At 40.0% G+C, this 20,228-nt stretch overlaps 1 long non-coding RNA gene across 1 annotated transcript in view; it reads right to left on the minus strand.

Moving 5' to 3' along the window:
• Window positions 1–15,514, minus strand: part of LOC130684657 (uncharacterized) — a 79,498-nt gene extending 63,984 nt beyond the window's left edge. The window contains exon 1 of the long non-coding RNA XR_008999025.1: window positions 14,506–15,514. This is a non-coding gene — a long non-coding RNA (uncharacterized LOC130684657). The remainder of the gene's footprint in view (window positions 1–14,505) is intronic.
• Window positions 15,515–20,228: the final 4,714 nt, after the last annotated feature.

The following is a 20,228-nucleotide window of genomic DNA, read 5'->3' on the forward strand; positions in this document are numbered from 1 at the left end:
AACCAGAATGAATACCCAGAAATAACAACTCTTCTCAGATGGGAAATTCCTGATCTCATGGCTCTAGATGTGAAGATGACCATTTGGAAAGGAAGTAAAAATTGTTGGAAGTCGGCCTTTAACAATGATCTGCACTCCCTCTGAGAATATGCAGGGGCAGAAGTAGGTGTGGTGAGGAGGTGGGAAGTACACTGGCTGTCACCTCTCCTGAGTGCCCAACTCCCCCTGGTGCCCTCATGTGAAAACTCGCCATGTAGTCTCCCCAGCTGGGCATGGGTCCTGGTTAGGTGGTTAGTCCTGGTTAGTCCATTGAGCAAGCTTAGCCAATCGGTGTCAACCTACCTGGCCCTTGGTGGGGCCTCATATTGAAATGCTTAACTAAAGTATCTTCCTATAACGTAAGTCCACTAGAACCACCACATGAAAAATAATGCAGATAGCACTTTATTTGATAACGACCAGCAGGTGGAAAGGGTTTGTGCAGCATTCTCCCATATGGCAACTGCTTTTCATTTCAGGTCTGGAAGTAAAACCAAACTTAATCATTGTGGCAGAACTAAAAAACAATATGTGTCAGTCCTTATGTTGATTCTTTCCCAGATTAACCTTTGCCAAGAAAAATAGAAAGCTACACTTAAAATTTAAGTTCCATAGTCCAATGCAACTCTATAAATAACGTGTATTGAATAACTACCCTGTGCAAGACACCCTGAACATATGCAGATGGATGAAACATAACACTTCTCTCTATTGCCATCTCTGGCATTGCAAACTGTCAGGGTGAACATGTGGCTGCAACACATGGGCTGACGATTTGGAAAACACAAATCAATGTCAAAGCCAAAATCTCTTCCTTATCTTCAAATTCATGACCAGCCTCAACTTGAAAGTGGGAATGAGATTCAAATATTAAATGCTCTTTAATCTTGGTAAATCCTCCAAATTTCCAGTCCTGGCTACTTGCTGACCAATTTGTATCTGTTTAAGAATAGCATGTATTCAAAAAATATTTCCAGCACCTATTACATCCCAGGTACTATTCAGGGCACCAGAGCTATAGCAATAAACAAAAGAAACAAAAATCTCTGTTCTCACAAAACTTACATTCTGGTAAATTCATCACCTCCAGCATAGGAATTATAATAATAGATGTGTTTTCCATACAAAATTAACAGATACTATGTATTTTCTGCCAATTATAGATGGGGAGAATTTTTATCGGCCAACATCTGAATTGAAAATAACCTCTTCTAAATAGTATGCAAGCGGCTTACTATTTAATTATATCCTTACTAAAAAATTTAATAGTGTTCTGACCTAAAATGAAGTATACCTATGCTACTGATTGAATACATATATTTTAAATTAATCATTTAAAATTTTCAAATAGGCTTAACATGCTGACAATATCAAAATGCTTTTGTGAATTTGCTGTTATTCCTAATAACATCTTGGGTCTTGCTGGATCATGGTTTCGGCTGCCAGCAAAATCTTGGCTTTCCCCTCTGACAAACGTAATCTCTTGAATAACTTGTTTTTGCCCTGAGAGGTAGCAAGCCCACATATATAGCCTTGTAAAGGCCTTGAGTATTTTTCACTGCATAATTTTGCTTCATTTTTTCAAGGTAGTTGGAATGGATCAGATATTTCCTAGCAACATCTTTTGGATATAAAGAGTTCTGGAATTTAACATTCAAATGATGAAGTGCACCTTTGGGAAAAACAAGAAATCAGTTAAAAATTTGCAGACGCTTGCATTTATCAAAAGAATTAAAAGGGGGTAATGTTGTCAGTGAATCCAACAGTGGGATTCCCAAGGCAGTGGGGTGTTGGTGAACAAGAAAACGTCCAGAGTCGGTCTGACCTTCACCAGTCACTCACTGTGAAACTTTAGGTAAGTGATAAGTTCATGGGGTCCTCATCCCCCTCCTCATTTTAAACCTACATCTACCCTCCAAATAACGAGCCTTCCTTCACAAGCAATTTGATGACGTTTGAATCAAGTGGACTGGATCTCTGTGAGTACCCCCATTTCATTTTAAATAGAACCAGGCGGAACAATTCACCTTAGTGATAGCATTTTGGTTGATATTGACACTGATCTCAGGAATTTAGAACTGGCTGTCTGCTTTTCAATACCAAAGGGCATTGAAATTATTTCCTTCCATGTACAAAGTGATTTTAACAGATATTTTAAAATCACATTACCTCCCCTAGATCTGTTTGGAATGATCAGAATTGGAATCTTGGCTACATCCAAAACAATAATATCAGGAAACTCACAGGACTATAATCTAATCCTCGAGATGAAACAAGGGTGAGCGACTGGGCTGGTGAGTTGTTTTCAAATTATTCCAAGATCACATCTCCCTCATTTTGTAACTCATCTCTTCAGCTATGAAAATAAATAATTGCACAATATTTTCAGAACTTAAATCAGGTTGAAATCAGGCAGTAAGACTATAAACAACTGAATTGACTCTGCCCTTCACATTTCCTTGTTTTTTTGTAAGAGCTGTATTTATTGGAAATCTTTTAAGTTTCTGTGAAAATTTCAGATTCATCTTGTTAAGGAATGACTTATGTCCCATTACATAAAAAAAAATTTTTTTCCCGGTGGAAATTGCCGTGGAAGCTAACCGAGACAATTCTCTCCCATCAGACTGGAAAAACACTCCTTTACAAGTTGTGAATTTTTATATGTTCTTAATGTTTTTAAAACTAAGAAAAGGTCTAAAGGTCCAAAGATGCCAAGGGGGTTTTTTGTTGGTTGGTTTTGGTTTTTTTCCAGAAAGTTCACACAGTAAAGGAGAAAATGCCCACGCTGTGGTTTCCCTAACACAGGGAGTCCAGCAGGTTGAGGGGTTAAGGTGTTGCAGGTACAGGTTGTCCTAACACTTCCTGACATTCTGTGCCAACAAGATATAAAGCATCCCAACAAGAATGAAGATCTATAGAATAAGCATGCCACACGTTCTTTTGGGTTGTTTGAGACTGGGGTTGGCTAGGGTTGAGGGGACACTTCCTGATCTGCAGGCCTACGGAACTCCTGAATAAACATTCACTTATTCTAATAGATGTTCTTGGATTATATGTCAAATTCACTTCCAAGAAAATCAAACCTTATTTCCACTTACATGTAATTTATGAAAATATAGAGGCTCTACACATGATGTATGTGGTGAGCGTGTGTGTGTTTAAAGCTTGTATTATCTTTTCTTTCTGCAGATTTTCAGTTTTCTTCATGACTGAACAGAAAGAAAATTCAGTCTCAAATAAATTGCCTTTTCAATCTGCCTGCCTAAAATAGTAAGAAAGCCTCTGATTTCTTAGTTCTAACATGAACTCATGTGGTAAAGGAATGCTAAGTTTACAGGAACATTAATTTGAAATGCAAGCCTACCTCTTTCTGAATTATACATTTTTCATCACCCATTTTACTTTTAGTATTTGTTTATATAATAGCTTAAAATATGAAATGTGATGAAATAATAAAGCTGATGTAGTTTAGGCTGGATTCCTGTTTAGTCATGAGGAAAATCCTGAAAATTTGCAGAGAAAATAATTGATTTCAATTATTCTTTTTTTTTTTTTTCAATTATTCTTAATCCATAAAAATCCCATAGAGTTGAAATGAGTTGTATTACAAGTATGAAATAAATTGGAGAACTGGTATAGATGTGACAAAATTGAATGCATATTTTTCATGGTTACATTAACCTCCTTATTATCTGTACTAGTGAGATTTGATTAATTGAGTCAGTGGTGCTCTATCATGGCTGAATAGAATTCTCTGGTGAGCTTTCCAAAAAACATCAAATGCATGGGTTCCTCTCCAGACCAAACTGAATCAGAATCTCAGTGTGGAGCTTGAGCATCAATAATTTTGGAAGCATCCCGTATGATTCTAACCTGCGGCCAGAGTTGGGAATCATTGATTTAGGTCTGAACAGAGAATCTGACCCTAGAAAACATGAATCATCACATGGTCTGTGTTCTGGAAGACGCCATTGCAGCTCTGCTACCAGCAGGTAGCAGTAGAGGGAAATAAAAAAAACCAGGCCTGATGCCAGCCTGGGTTCAGAAGCTCAGCCAATGCACACTGGGCACCAAGAGGAATTTGTTAGGACAGAAGAACTTCTTCAAAATGATTCTCAAGGCTATGTTATTTGGCTTTTTCTGAAACCTATACTTGGGTGGACGTTTGGAAAGCTCAGTGCAAGCGAGGTAAGGTTTGTGAATGCCTGGAAAATGGGAGAAGAGATAGGGAGGGAAAAATCCTAGATTAAAAAGTTTTTCTTTCTCAAGGACTTCTTTGCCTCCAAAATATGCAAAGTTATTGGGAGATATAGCTAGCTAGCTATCTATATGTCTGCATTTATCTATATTCTAAACTGTCAAGACTCCAGAAAGAACCACAGGATTTTAAATTAGAGGTAGAGGAATTCTGATGCCCTGACAATATGATCTTGGGCAGGTTAATCTCTATGAGCCTCAGTTTCCTCATTTGTAAGGAAAAATAATGGAAATGCAAACCATTTATAAAATTTTTGAGTTTACAGTGTTAATTATTTTATTTAATTAAAGTTGGTTTTATATGGGAATTTCAAGGTCAATCCCTCAGCAGTAATTTTTTGAGGCCATCCATGTACACAGCCTTACACTAAGGGCTGTGGCCTCATGAAGACCCTGATTTGTTATCAAGTATGGTTAAGAATATGCACCAGAAATGTAGCCAGTCTTCTAAATACCTGTACATGGGTTGATTTTTTTTCTTACTGTCTCAAGAACTAACTAATAAGGAGTGGATAGTTCAATTAAAGTTACTTAAATGTGACTAAAATAGGATATCTTTTCTCAGCCACTGGAAAGAGAACTGATGTATTTTAGAGCACTAGCTTCTGGAAAGCAGCCAAGTTTTAAAATGTTTATATCATCTAGTCCTCTTGCCCCAAAAGGCTTAATAAAGATTGTGGTTGGAATTAAATTTATAATATGGTAACTGGACATTGCATTTTAACTGAGACGCAGTCTAATCCCCTTAGAGTATTGCATTTCATCTGTATAAATACCCACAATTTGCAGATGTCTGTCTCTACTCCAACAAATTGCAAAAGACTGTTGATGATATTTGGCCTCCCAAGAGCTCACAGATTTGTTTACAAACTGTATTCAGTATTATTTTCAAGCTTTGCAATCAAAATTGTGAGCCTCAACAGTCAGCTGCTTGGACATTTCACAACATATAGCCCTGGACTGATAAACCTGACTCTTGTTTGTGTGCCTTCAGGCCCCAACTGCCCTACAGTTACTGAAGGGCTGTCCCTTCGGGTATCCCTCCTCACAGTCTCCTGTATGTCTCATTCGTAGCAGCCACTTAAAGTGTCTTTGTAAGACATAGAGTGCTGGATTTGGAAGGCATGTGTGAGACCGTCTGATCTAACATGCTCATCTACACAGTGAGGTGAAAAGACCCCAGAAAGTCAAAAGACTTGCCCGAGGTAACTCAGTAGCAGAACGAGAATGTAAACCTAGGACTCCTAACTCCCTGAGTCATTGCATGAATTAGTAAGAAGCGTTGAAAGGCTCCTAGAAAACCCAATGAAGAAGGCTGCCATTGAGAAGGACTAAGAGGTGTGGAGTCCATCTCTGCCCCCCAGCTCCCTGCAGGTCCTCTATGATGGAAGGACACCAGGTTACAAGTCTGAGGAGCACACAAAAGCAGAAGTAGTGGCATTTGGGGAGAAAATAAGGACACGGAAAAAAATGTAGGAGGATCCTTCCACCGCAGCCTGCCTCCACGAGCTTCCCCAGCTTGTCCGGACCTGGTTGTTGGAAGGGAACACACTAATTTACCGGAGCTCTCACTAAGTGCTTTCATGGCATCTGCACATTTTAGTCAGAGTTTGGGTAAGTGAGATGAGTGGGACAGGGATTCTTAAAAAACAGAGCACTAGACAAGCGGTAGGGAGATTACTGTCCACCATTTGTTTTCATCCAAGAAGGGCTTGGCTTTCATTTGTACAGTCAGAATTTGGAATCAGAACAAAACTGTAGAAAGGATGCTACAGGATTCAACCTTAGCTTTTAAAATACAGAACAGCCACACTTGTTCCTGTCATCGCAGGGAAGACTCAACTGCTCTAAGTGAAGTTCCCTCTCTACTTCCTCATTCTAAGGTATATAGGAAGCATGTCACTTTTATTGGATTCCAATCCACCTGTGGTTAAGAACAGAAGGACATCTGTGTGAGTAATTCTCATGTAAAGAAGTAGTGATTTCAAGCATCAACCTGTACTTCCTGGTAGGGTGAGGAATGCCTTGATTCTATAGGTGTTCGGAAATTTGTTCATCTTGCATTCACTTCTTTAAAATTACATCTTCAAAATGTCACTAGTGCTCTCAGTCTCCACCCGAGCTTCCCTTGAAGTTTGCACTGTGAAATATCAGTTTCAGCTATGTGACTCTGTTCATGACAAGAAATATCTGGGGTAGGAAAGATAGTAAGACAATGAGAACTGGAAGTCATATCCCCCTAGCAAAGACCCAGCATGCGTGTGTTAGTGCACGCCCAGCCAAGGAATGTTAGCTGAACAGCTAATATGGTTATGTTCTTGGGGGACAAGAAGACTTAGTTTCTCCAGTCTGGGGACTGTGCTCATCCCCAGTAATGGGTTTTAGGAGCCAAAAGCTAACTGTGCAAAAAAGCTAAATCTCAGATGTAGATGGAATGACCGTCTAAAGCTAACATGCAAATGAGCTCAGGCCCATGGATTTTGTCCTCAGATAAAATAAACCCAAACCAGAAGAACTGGGAACTCAGTCAAAGTTTGGGGATAGATGGATGATTCTTTTATGAATAGAAAACTGCAAATGTTAATGACCTCCCAGCCATCTGCACTAGAATTAGTCCTAAAATTTTATAAGTAATTTAGAACTGAAATCTCTCCGTTTGTTCATCATGCTCAGTTTTTCCAGAAGCCAAACGCCAAGCTAATAAGGACAGACGGCAGAAGAGCTTGCTGACTTCTGAGAGTGGCCAGGATGAAAACAGAAAAGTTTCAGTGTAGGCAAGGGAATAATGAAACCATGCTTAAATCATTAGGGGACTACAGGAAGTTGTAATTGGAGTTTTCTGAAAGGTGAGCTCCAACTACTGCAACTGAAACAGATGCCATGAAAATTAAAAAATGCACTCTAAATTCTGTACGAACTGTAATGTACTCCAAGATCCACTGGAGGGGGGGGTCAAAGCTTCATCTGAAAGGCCTGGGAGGCTGCCACACCAGGATTCCTCCAGAAGCAAGCTTAGAGGTAACAGAGCAACATTCTAGCCTGCTGAAGGCCCCAGCAAACAGCCTCTAGGGAGTGCTAAGCGCCTAGCAGGCTTGCATCTTCTCATTTACTATTCATAGTCACCCCTCGAAGTGAGGACTAAATATTAGCCACTTTGCAGCAGAAGGAACTGAGGCTTGGTTAGATTAAATGATATGCTAGTAAGGGCAAGAATTCCCACCCAGGCTGTTTGACTCCAGGACTATGCTAACCTCCTTTCTTTAGATTTTTCCATGCAACTTTGATTCCCTTTCTAAGGAGGCCAGACTGCAGCTAGTCATCAGAGGCTGTTTTTGTTTGGATCTGGGTAGTGTCCCTCCCCTTGTGTCTGCTCCTTTGCCATCCCCTTTTCCAGGAGTACAAAGTGCCTCTCTGCCTCTCCTTGTAATGTCCTTTGGAAAGAGGGGGCTCTAAGTCACCGAGCTTGGGTAGAGACTGAGAGCACTAGTGACATTTTGAAAATGTAATTTTAAAGAAGTGAATGCAAGATGAACACATTTCCAAACACCTATAGAATCAAGGCATTCCTCACCCTACCAGGAAGTACAGGTTGAAAATATAAATGAGCTAAAGAATGCTTCAAATAAGTTCTTGGATGAAAAATCCAAATGAGTGATGATATTTGAAAATACAAATATATTTTATTTTGTATAAATATATGCAAACATAATTATATATTTGTACAATATACACATGTATATTTGTATAAAATTATATGTGTATAAAATATATTTGTATTTTCCAAAATACAAAAGTAACAAATAATCAGTAACTTTAGAGCCTAATAGCATAGGAAAATAAAATAAATAAATAAATAAAAACTTTATGTAGTAAAGAATATTACAAATCTTAAGCAGTGATTTCCTGTTATGTAGTTAATAGCTCTGAAATTGAATAACTATTTTATGACAAAGTTTTCCATCTTTTCCATTCATTGTGGTCATTTTCTCCTTTTGCATCCCTTTTGATAATGTTTTACAGACATCATTGATTTATATTCCTTATCTGTGTATTTCCTTCCCAGAGTGAGTGAAGAGTGATCAGCATGAGTAGTAAGAAATCAGTGGGTATGTATTATAACTTGGGGTCCTGTGCCAATTACTGGCTGCATATTTAGTTTTCTTCAAAGTTGTCGTAAATGTTTTACATATAGGTTCCCTCCACTATCCAAAAGTAGAGAGTTCTATGAAATTTTTCATAAACTGCAATGGCGTTAAGTGAAGAAGCAACTACCATTAATTTATATGGGAAATTTTTTGATCCCTCCCAGACCCCAAACATAACCTCTCTCAGGCTTTTCTGATACCTTAGGATGCGACTTGCTAACGAATGCACAAAATAAGTGAAGATAAAGTGCAGAGGCTCCCAGACCCAGTTCACAGCTGTGGCGACTTGGTGCTGAGATGCTGAGTGAGGCCCCCAGGATAGGAGCTGGGCGGGGCGGCTCCCCACTCAGGGCGTGGGGGGCCTCGGTGCGCTCGCTGCAAAACCCACGACAGCTGAAGGCTCTTCTCACTTGGGGGCTTTTTTTTGTGAAAGCAAAAATGCTCTTTGGATTTGGTCAGCAAAAACGGTACTAATGTAGGTCTTCCATAAAAGCAAAGAGGCAGTATTTGTCCAAACCTATTAGGATTGAGTAAAAATCGAAAACTCCCAAATTTGTCAACATAAACCTTTACAAATAAAACACAGCACTATTTTCTATCCAGTTCATTGTTCCACGAAATGTTCATTTAATCCCCTGTTCATGGAATATTGACCATCCAAAAACTTTAATGTCAGATACCAGAAATGAACCAGTGCTGACCATTTTCTTCTTGAAATGTTCTTCAGTCTCGTTGTTTATTTAAAAAGATGCCATTTTTGATAAATTTCAGTTTAATGATTTGATAGGTTTACATCTAAATACATATAGGAGTCTCTCCATTCTACTCCTGTCCAAGAAAAATGCAGTTAACAGATGGGTCAACATGGAATATAAAATGGAAAGCAAAGGGATTTTTTGTTTGTCGCTCATTTGTTTGTTGCCTCGGGTTATTCTCAGATACCAGGTTTTGGGTGCCCTCCATGTTTTATCTTTCACCACACCGTTAGCTAGATGGTCCTCTCCCCATGATCCTTACTCCCCCTCCCCTCTGTGGGTCATTTATGATCATCTTCCGGAAGCTTCTGCATATTGAGCCCACAGCGGAGAAAACTCGGCAGCGTGGGTTTGCATTGTGGGATAAGCCAGCCATCTGGCTAGATGCTAGATCCCGATGTTTTTCTGCCTCAGATGTTAGTACAGTACAATTAAAAGTCAGCTGCCTTTCCTGGCCCCACTACCCAAAACCTGTTGGGTAATGAGCCCTGTGCCCTCCAAAGCAGTGGAGCATGTTTCCAGTGTGGACAGAGGTCATCTGTGCTAGAAATCCACTGCAGGACAGTCTGCTGAGAGATCCCTGACAAAGCCACTTCCTATTCAAACCGTGCTTGCAGTGAGTCATCTTTTTCTTTATATATACTTACATTCTTAAGCCACCAGCCGATGAGGATCCTAATGCATATTCTTCAAAGTGACCTATTAATGCTGGCATCTTTTACGATAGCTACTGTGTCATAGCAATGTGGCAACTCTTTTCTCTTTCAATATTTGTACACACATATTTTTTTAATGTTTCAAGATGCTTAGAGCTAGGCAACACCCACATTTCTTGGCTGAGGATTCCAGTGCTAAAATACTGTTAAAATTTATCTTTTACAGGGAGAAAAGCGGAGCTCTGAGTCCTATGGATTAAAGCAGTGAGTCACAAATTTTTGTTGACATTAAGAATCATCTGGGGCCCTTACTTCTTAAATACAAAGTGAAAAGCCCTGAAGATTGCAAATACCCAAACCCCACCACTGGAGATACTGATTTAGGTCCAGGCATTTGCCTTAGGTGATTATGATGAGAAAGGCCCCCAGATGGGCCTCTGAGAACCCCGAGCGCAGAGCAGGGCTGCTTCAGCTGTTCCCACCCACCTATTAAGCTGTCATCTGGAGTAATTTCAGTGTAAGTTCAGAAGGCTACCCATGAGGAGCTAAAAAGCCCTTCTGCAAGTGACCCAAACATTCCACAGTGGGAAGTTTCTGGATACCTCGGGAAGAGATGAAGGCAAATGCTTTGTTTCAAAAAGTGGCCTCATTTCATCCTCTGGTTGCCTTCTCTTCCTCCTCCTTCCAGTGTCCCTCTCCCTGCTCCCCTTCCTCTTCTCTCCCTCCCCTTTCCCCTTCTTTTGTGGTTCATTTAAGCACTATCTTCTTTTCTCCTCTCATCCAAACTCCTTTTCCAGAAGCTGTTGCAAAGTCTGTCAGGTGACTATTTTTAGAAGATGCAGTAAGTGAGTAACAACTGCCAGCAGAACTCAGAGGTGAGAGTCAGAACTTCAGAAAAGCCAAAAGGCCACGATCTCCGGAGTCTTGGCATTGGTTGAGAATCGATTACTTTTCTTATTTTTAAGGTGATTGTGAAGGGCAAGATGTAAAGCGGTGGAGAACTTCAGTAGCTCAGATCCCAGCAAGGGAACATTCCTCCCCCACCCCACTACACACACACACACTATTAGGAACAGGCATAGAACTGTCAACAGAGCCACACATCCCACCAGATTCAAAGGCATCACACACAGGTGCTAACCAAGACATGCCACATGCCACAATGAAAACCTGCAGGACTATCAGCGAGATGAGGTCGCCTCGGTAACTCACAACTCAGGAATGGAGCAGAACTTCTGAAGTAACAGTTGGGGAATGTGAGGGGAGCAGCGCTAATTTAAGAGGCTGCTAATACAGACATAGCTATTTACAAGCAAGGTCTTTCATTCTTTTATCGGTGAAGCAAACCAGCTGCCCTGCTGTTAGTCTTGACACTATAATCTGATCAGTAAAATGGCAGCTGGTTGACAATATCCTCTCTCACCAAGCCAGGAAATGATGAGAAAAATGTTTCCATGGACCCCGTTAGGATAAACAGAGGGAAATGCTTATTGTCTTTTGAACATTTAGCTGTAGGGTTGGGAGGAAAGGAGTTGCAAGAACGGCTGCATGACTAACAGTGGGGTTTGAATCCTGGTAGTGTTTGTATCCATCCTCACTGTGGCTAATAAAGAGGTCTGCAGAGAGAGAGAGAGAAGCAAATGAAACTTTAAAAAGCTCCTCTTTTCTCCAAAACAGCTGTGTCCTCTTGCACTCCTATTAGGAGCCAAACCTCCATCTTACTTTGCCTTGTAGGGAATGAGCCCATTTCCATCCGGGAATCTGGCTGTCTTAAACCTAGAGAGGGAATCCTGAATACATGGAAGGAAATGGGATGCAAAAGTTCTCTCCTATGAACGAGAAATGAGCAGGTCTTCCTCAGCCTCCCTCAACTACTCTATATTTCAACTTCTAGTTCACCCCAGTGCCACCTCAGACCTTCAAATAGATCCTCTTCATTGATACCTCTTGGACCATTCATTTATTCTATGTGCAGAAGGGGAGCAGACGCTGCAGTATAGCATTAACCCACGGAGTCACCCAGGGGTGCCGCAGATCTGCCAAAGCCTGCCAAAGCATTGCATCACTAGGTAAATCTGGGAACTGTGGTTCTGAACTATAAGCCATTGTTTGGCAATTGATGTAATTTATAGGTCCTACCAATTATTTGTATCAACATGTTGTTTATCAAAATGAATAATCTACACCTGTGGCTTAGTTCGCTCTGGTGTGTTTGCTCTACCCTGAGAATGCTAACGAATGAACCTGCTCTGCTCACTCACTGTTTGATTCACTACCTGTCAGGCTGCTCTGTTGCTGTTGATGGCCTCATTTTACAATTGATAGAACTGTTTTTCAGTTAATATCACAATGAGGTACTGAATGGGTCATTGCTCTACCTCCAAGGCCCCAAACCTAAGCTGGCAGAATTTTTGCTGTTCATATACTAGAAAAATTAAATAAATATTGAGTACTAATCAAAGTAAATTGGCTCAAAGCATTTTATCATCTGACATATTTTCATGTTATAGGACATAGCCGCTGTGATAATTAGTTTGATAAACACCATCATGTCCAAGCCCTGGAAAAGCCTGAAACACTTTAAAAAAAAAAAAAGCAACTGAGCTAAGACTCACAGAATTATTGAGGTATGACCTAGAGATCAATCAGCTCTCTCACTGTAGTAGAGGAAACTGAGACCTAGTTTCAGTAATTCAGGAAAGTGAATCAGTTTGCCAATCACAAAACTAGTGGCAGAACCAGGCCTGAACTATAGTCTCCAGACCCTAAACCAAAAATTTTCATTACTGCACCTACTGTGTAAGCAATATCTCTTCTCAGAGTCCTAAATTAATCACAGGTTTATGACGATACTGATGGCTTTTTTCGCAGAGCTAACCCCCCCTCACCTCTTGGAACGTCATGAAGCTGTGTTAGTGTTCCCAGCTCACTTGGCTAATTTCACCACATTTAATTAGAACTGGAAAAATTCCCCTCTTCCTCTGGGTGGTGGGATTTCCAATCAAAAGGTTGTCATCATCAAAGAGACATAGTGGAGCGGGGGATGGGGGTGGGGCGTCACCCACTCACATTCATCTCTCAAAGTTACTCAAGACCTGCCATCCATCACTTTATCTGCTCCTGTCTGGGCTGGTGTGGGAGGGAGCAGCATCCCCTGTAGAATGTTGTCAGAGCTTTATCGCAAGGTTTTCCAAGTGTGGGGACTAATCTCCTCTCATCCTATCCCCCAAACCTCCTGTCAGTATCAGTGGCTGCTTGAGGTTTCTCACTTACAAACCTGTTAGCTGCGAATAGCTGCTAGGGACTGTATTTGCATTTGATATCTTCAGGGGCATATGTGGTACCCACCACCTAGAATGTGCCCAGTAAAGGTGCTTTCTTGAATGTTTTGATGACAAAACAAAAATTAGAAACATTTTGTTTGAACACAGTATACTCTATCACAAAGCAATCATGCCCTTAATATTCCTCTGTAATTTGCCAAATCACTTATTGCTTCCAAGAGTTATTACAAAGAGAAAAATCATGAAATGCAAGATGGGAAGATGAAAGAGAGAGATTTTGCAGTGTTTAAGTAGGAGCAAGAAATAGGGCTGGTTAATTATAAAGGAAAAGGAAAAATCTTATGGAGCTGTGATAGAAAGAAAAATAATGGCTTGAGGGAAGAAAGGGGGGAAAAAAGCTGTATTCAGAAAATAACCATGTGCTGGAAATATCCTTTCCCAAGAAAATTTGACACAACCCAAATGCCAATCAATAATCAAGACTGTGAAGGTGACATAATTTTTAATGTCATAAAATCTATCCTTTTCTGAATTGTGTGTGTGTGTGTGTGTGTGTGTGTGTGTGTGTGTGTGTGTATGTGTGTGTGTCTGCATGTTTATTTTAGGAAAGATAGAAAAAAAAGACACACAGAAACTATGGATGTCCTCATTAAGTAGGAAAGGCCCAGTATTTGGAGGCCCAGTGTTGTAGGAGCCACTTCCTGAACCACCACAAACAAGTCCACGTCAGCTCACCAGGAGTGCACTGATTACCAGCGCGACCACGTGGAAAAACTTCCCTGCTGCCAAGCTAGTCATGGGAACCTGGATAAGAAAGTGACAACTGAGCAGCGGGTATAGGGTATAAGTTCAGAGATGCAGTAAAATTAAAGGGGAAGAACTAAAAGGGAGGGAAAGGTGGTAAATCACTCCATCAGTCTCCTTAGCAAAGTAAAACGGTCCCCTGCCTCCAGTTCCCCTGTATATTCTAAAGCTCTCCCAGGGATCATCATCAACAACCTTTTTGTCTCTGTTCTAAATACAATAGGTGTTTTTCAGAAGTGACCTTAATGCTCTACCGGCCGCTTTCCTCACTGCCAACTCTCTCCCTCCTTTTGTGACCCAGTTTTCCCCTCCTACCTCTCTGGGAGCTCCCTTTTATTCTCCTCCAGGCCCCCATCCTTGACTCTGGGAGGTGTTCAGACGGTCTGTCCTGCTCTCCTAATGAAATGTTATTCCCTCTCCTACCCAAGGTACCATCTTTACGCTGGTGACCGTCAAATCTATCTCAATCCGAGGTCTTGCCGCCCTGGTGTTCCCACTGCCCACTGACTGCCTTCGTGTGAAAGAGCCCTGGGGATCCACAACCCCACGAGTCCAGACTACTCACCCGTCTCCCTCTGCCCCGCTGCCTGCCATTCACGTTACCACTCAGCGAACAGCCCATCCTTCACCCACGTAACCCGGGCAGGCTTCTGGGCAGCCATCCTGATTCTTTCCTCTTCTTCAGATCACAGATATTTACTGAGTGTCAACATGCATCAGAAACTGTGCTGGGTACACCTGGGATGGAACAGTAAATGACATCAAAGAGGTCCTCATCCTCACGGAGCTTACAGTTGCGGACACACAGCCTCTCCACTAGTCCGGCTGACACTGTCGCGTCGTTTCTGACCCTGCCCCCTTCGCTCTAACCCTGCCGCTGCTTTCCTGCTTCAGGAACCCAGCGTTTCCTGCCTTGTTGCCTAACTGCTTCCTAACTCTTGCTTCTGATTCAGGGCTTGCCTCTCAAAACATTTCCACAGTTTAGGGAGAGAAACCCTAAAGCAATCTTACCACACTGTCTGCTTCACTTACTTCAGTGGCTCCTCACTGCCCATAAGATAAAGATAAACCCCATTATTAAATGGCCTATAGGAAGGGCTTGGTCAAGCCCTGGGAAGGAAGACAACACAGGGTTCCTTCAAACCCAGTCTTTAAACACTCATTCAACATTGTTAATCAGGAAAAAGGAGTCTATTAATAAAAATTGAATACCCATTTATATCTAAAGTTAGGAATTTGTCATATACACTGACTATAATATAGCATCATTTTAACCCACATGTGCTTCACACATATACAAAAATGGGTTCTGCTTTACATTCTGACATGTTATGTAACCTACTGTTTTTATTTTCATTTTGTAGATATTTTTTCCACGTCATTAAGCATTCTTCTACCACATCGCTTCAATTTCAATTGCACAGTGTTTTACTGAGTTATTTTGAAATTTGATATTTTCCAAAGTGATATATGCACAAGTTAAAAAAATCAAACAGTATTAAAGGATTTATAATAAAAGCAACATCATGCCATGTTCCCACTTCAGCCTTAGTCCCCAGAAGTAACCATTTAAGAATGTTTCAGATGTTGTTTCTCTTAATTTATCTCTGTATTTCCAAATAACATGGATATAACACTTTTCATTGATTTACCTGTTTTATCTATTGACTGGCAGTGTGATGTAGTCAGTCATTCAACAAATATATATTAGTCATCTACTGTGTGCCAGGCACTGTTCTAGGAAATGGGAAAAACAGAAAGATTACTGAATTCATGAACCTTAAATTCTAAGAGAAGGGCAATTACAAAGCAAACAACTAAAAAAACCAATTTAATATGCTACCTGCTACACAGAAAAGAAAACAAGGTAATAGAGATTAAACAGACTGACTTCAGGTAGGGTGGTACCTTGCCAATGGGTTTCAGCCCTGGACAAGTTCACTATGGATTCAATGAAACCAAAGAATGACAGTGGAATGCTCTTGGGGTAAAAGGGTTATACCTAACTTTATTCCCACAGTGGCAAGTCAATCACTAGAATCCCATCCTCTCAGAGCCAGTCTGCATGCAGCAATCCAGTCTCTATCTCTGGGCCGCTCTACCCCCGCAGCTGTCTCATTCTCTATTCTCGGTACTGCCACCACTCCAGTCTCGTCTCTGCTCTCCTGCAGCCTTGTAGCTGTGCCACTGTGTTGCCCAGAGCACTGGGAGGAGCTCTTTATATAGAGTCAATAACAACATATTGCCCACGTGTGTGTAGTGAGCCTGCCAACCAGAGCCAGGTGAGAATCCTGGCCACAGGAACCTTCACTTTATCCACAGGTGGTCAAGAAAAGTTTCTCTAAAATGCCATGTGAGTTGAGCCACATAGTGAAGATCTAGAGCAAGAGCTGTAGTAGTTACGATATGGGTTGGATGCATGTAACAGACCCTATAACAACGGTTTGAACAAGGGAAGTCTATTTTGCCTTATATAATAGCCTGAGGGTAGGCCATCTGGGAGTGTAAGTTCCTTCTATTTTCTTGTTCCTCATCTGTAAGGCCTAAGATGACGCCACCACATCTACCTTCCCAACCCCAAGGTGGAGGAAGAAGGGCATGTCTCTTCTCTTTGACTCAGCAACTTTCTATCTCTTCTGCTCTCATACTTTTAGCCAGAACTTAGTCACACAGACATACTCAGCTGCAAAAGAAACCACTTAAAATGCCGGTTTCCCTTCTGGGCAGCCAGGCACTGAACTAAAATCCCATTATTGAGGAAGAAGAGGAGAATGGGTATCAGGGATCAACTTATTTTCTGCCAAAGGAACACTTTATGCCGAGGAAAGATCAAGGCAAAGGCTCTGGGTAGGGAAAGACCTTGACTTATCTAAAGGAGAGAAAGAAGGCCAGTGGTTAAAGAAGAAGAGAGTAGGTGAATGTGCGATCAGGGGGCAGACAAGGAGCAGAAAAGGTAAAGATCTGTAAACCATGGGAGGAATTTCACTATTATTCTAATTGCAATTGTAAGCCATGAGAGAGTTTTCAGCAGGGAATTGAGTTTAGCATCCTATCTCACATTTCCCCTTACTCTAATCTTTCACGGCATTATATCACTGATTTTGATGAAATCATTAACCACCATTTACATCATCACAAGTATATAAATACTGTTTATTGCAGAGCCGAGTAGTGTACTAACATTGCAGTTGCTCTCTTGTATAGCTTTTAGAGTTTGTCTCAAGTTAACAACATCATGTGTTCCCACTTACATAATTATGCACACATATGCACACACATACACAGCTTCAATTCACTCCAGATTCTCCATATCATCTATTGTCTATTCTAATTTACTTTTCTCTGTCTTCCAGAAATTTATTGAAATCACTCATCCACTGATAAGATTGCTCTTGTGAATCTATTTCTTTTAACATCTTTACTACCATGTTAATGACTCTTGGCATGGAGAGGAGAAAAATAAGCATGATCTATCCATCAATTTGATTGAAATTCCATTCACATTTTAGCTTACAAATTTTCTCACTTTACAATAACATTTAACTTGGTGTTATACACTGGAAATGAGACTCTCTTTTTGACATTTTCTGAGGTTGCAAAAAAAGGTTCAAAGGTTTCCAGTATGTCTTTGTCAGGTTGTTCCTTTGAATGTGACTGAATGCCAGGAGGGCACCAGCTTTAATCGGGCTGTACTTCTCATCTTTCAACTCCCAGCTTAGACACTGCCTCTGCCCACACCATCCATTTCCCTCACATTGATTTCTCGTTTACTCTGTATCTTCCAGTGGCCCTGTAAAGGTATGCATCTTTGCCTTCTGGATGTTTTTGAACTAGTTATTTCCAGTTATTACCCGAACTACTTTTGTGAACTATTAAATATTTCTTGGATATATAGATGCTATTCACCTATTCTTTGACAGGAAGCTTCTACTCGTAACTATCTTTGATTATTACTTTTTTAGATTATTGCCATGCTTAGTTTTATCTTCATATGTGTATCCCAATCGTACTTGTGTTTACAACCCCACTTCAAATGCTACCTGGCCCCTGAATATTTCCCTGAGGAATCTAAGCCCCTTCCTCTGCTCAGCACAGTCAGTGTCTTACACATAATTAGCTTCCTGTAATGAATAAACTGAGTTATCCAGTGACGATTCAAATAAACTGTTTTATACCATGTATTTTTAAAAGATCAAGTTTCTATCATTAAATATTGAGCAGCTGAAAAGACTAGCATGGTTAACATCAAGCACCATTCCTAGCCTAGAAGAAGACATGTAGCAAAAGGACATTTAACGTTTTATTTGTTTAAACTGTTTATTTGGCACTGCAAGGATAATGTCACCAAACCCATCTGTTTCCTCTTGTCCAGCGATTTCAAATGGTGGCAAAAAGAACTTTAGGCTGAACTTCTAATGACTTCCAACTTATCACACCTGTTCTTTGTCAGAAACCTGTTAAAAATTTTAATACAGATGAATAAATTACTAGGACACAATCTGGAATAAGTATAAAGTTCTTATATAAAACTCAACAGCTTTAAAACAAAAAGATAAGTTTCTTGGCTGATTATCTGTTCCCATGACATGTGAATAGCTGAATTGTTTAAAACACTATGCTTTATTATGTACTTAAAAAAAAAGCTTGATGTTAACCAGGAATTATATAACTGTAGGATTTAGGATTAAATGGGACACAAATAAGTTATTCTTTCATTATCCAACTTTCAGGGAAGATCTTAAATACGATGCTGCAATTAAAAAATTTTTAAACTGGATAAAGATTTGAATTTGTATATATTCACATCAACATTGCGGGCCATTTTATAAATGGCATTGCTCATGTCAGGTCAGCTGTTGTTTTCTAACCTGATATTTAAAACCCTCCTATCTCAAGTCTTCCTTTCCAACTCGTAACTCTGAAGATTATTTTGCTTCCTTTCTGCAAGCTGAGGCATTAAGTCTGTTTTATCTGTATGGTATATAACCACTTCATGATACTTGGAATGCAGTTCTGCATTTTAAATTTATCCTGTTATTAATTCAAGTTTGGTCCAAATTTTCATTGGACCAAAGTTGTAGGCATGTCGTTATCAAATGTATCATTTTCTGGCAAATCAAGGGCAGAGTCTATAAAATGGATTGTTTTGCTTAGGTTTAAATAATACATTTTTGTACATCCATTTAAGTGAGCTTTCTGTACAGTGACTTCTTTCAAAACAGATTTAGTGAAAAGATGCTCAACATTATCAGACATTAGGGAAAGGCAGATAAATGAGATGCCACTTGAGATACCACTTCACACCATCCAAGATGGCTGTAATCAAAAAGGTAGATGCTAACAAACGTTGGTGAGCCATGTGGAGAGTTGGAATTCTCCTGTATTGTTCATGGGAATGTAATATGGTGCAGCACTTTGGAAAAGAATCTGATGGGTCCTCAAAAAGTTTAAACACAGTTACCATATGGCCCAGCAATTCCACTTCTAGGTAATACCCAAAAAGAAATGAAAATAGATGTTCACCCAAAAACTTGTACAAAATGTCAGTAGTAGCATTATTCAGAATAGCCAAAAAGTGGAAGCAATCCACATATCCACAAACAGATGAATGGATGAACAAAATGTGCTATTTTCATACAATGGAATCTTTTTTGGCCATGAGAAGGAATGAAATGTTAATACAAGCTACAACATGGATGAAACTTGAAAACGTTATGTAAAGTCAAAAAGCCAGTCACAAAAAAAATCATGTATTATGTTCCATTTATGTGAAATGTCCAGAATAGGTGAATCTACAGAGACAGGAACATTAGTTGTTGCCTATGCTGAAGGGGTAGATGCTGGTGGGGAGGGGAGAAGACTGAGGAGTAACTACTAATGCATATGGGGTTTCTTTTGGGGTGATAAAACTAAAATTGATTTTAATGATGGTGCACAACTCTGTAAATAATATATTAAAAACCATTGAATTGTACACTGAAAATGGGTGAATTATTTGTTAACGTAAATTATATCTCAACAGAGGTATTTTTTAAAAAAGAATAACAAACCAAAGTTCAGCAATCTTTCATGGATAAAAGACACTAATAAGAAAAGATTGGCTGATTCAGCAAAACAAGGGTATTTGGTCTTTATTCCTCTTCCAGACACTGTTGCTTTTAGTTCATTTACAGTTTTATCTGCTTATCCCATGTGATATGTAATCAGAGCTCAGAGCCTCAACAGGAAGTCTATAACAGTTCTTTCAAACAAACAGTTTAATAACATTATCTAATTGTGCATTAAAGC

Source organism: Manis pentadactyla, chromosome 8, assembly GCF_030020395.1.
Source record: "Manis pentadactyla isolate mManPen7 chromosome 8, mManPen7.hap1, whole genome shotgun sequence".
NCBI lineage: Eukaryota > Metazoa > Chordata > Mammalia > Pholidota > Manidae > Manis > Manis pentadactyla.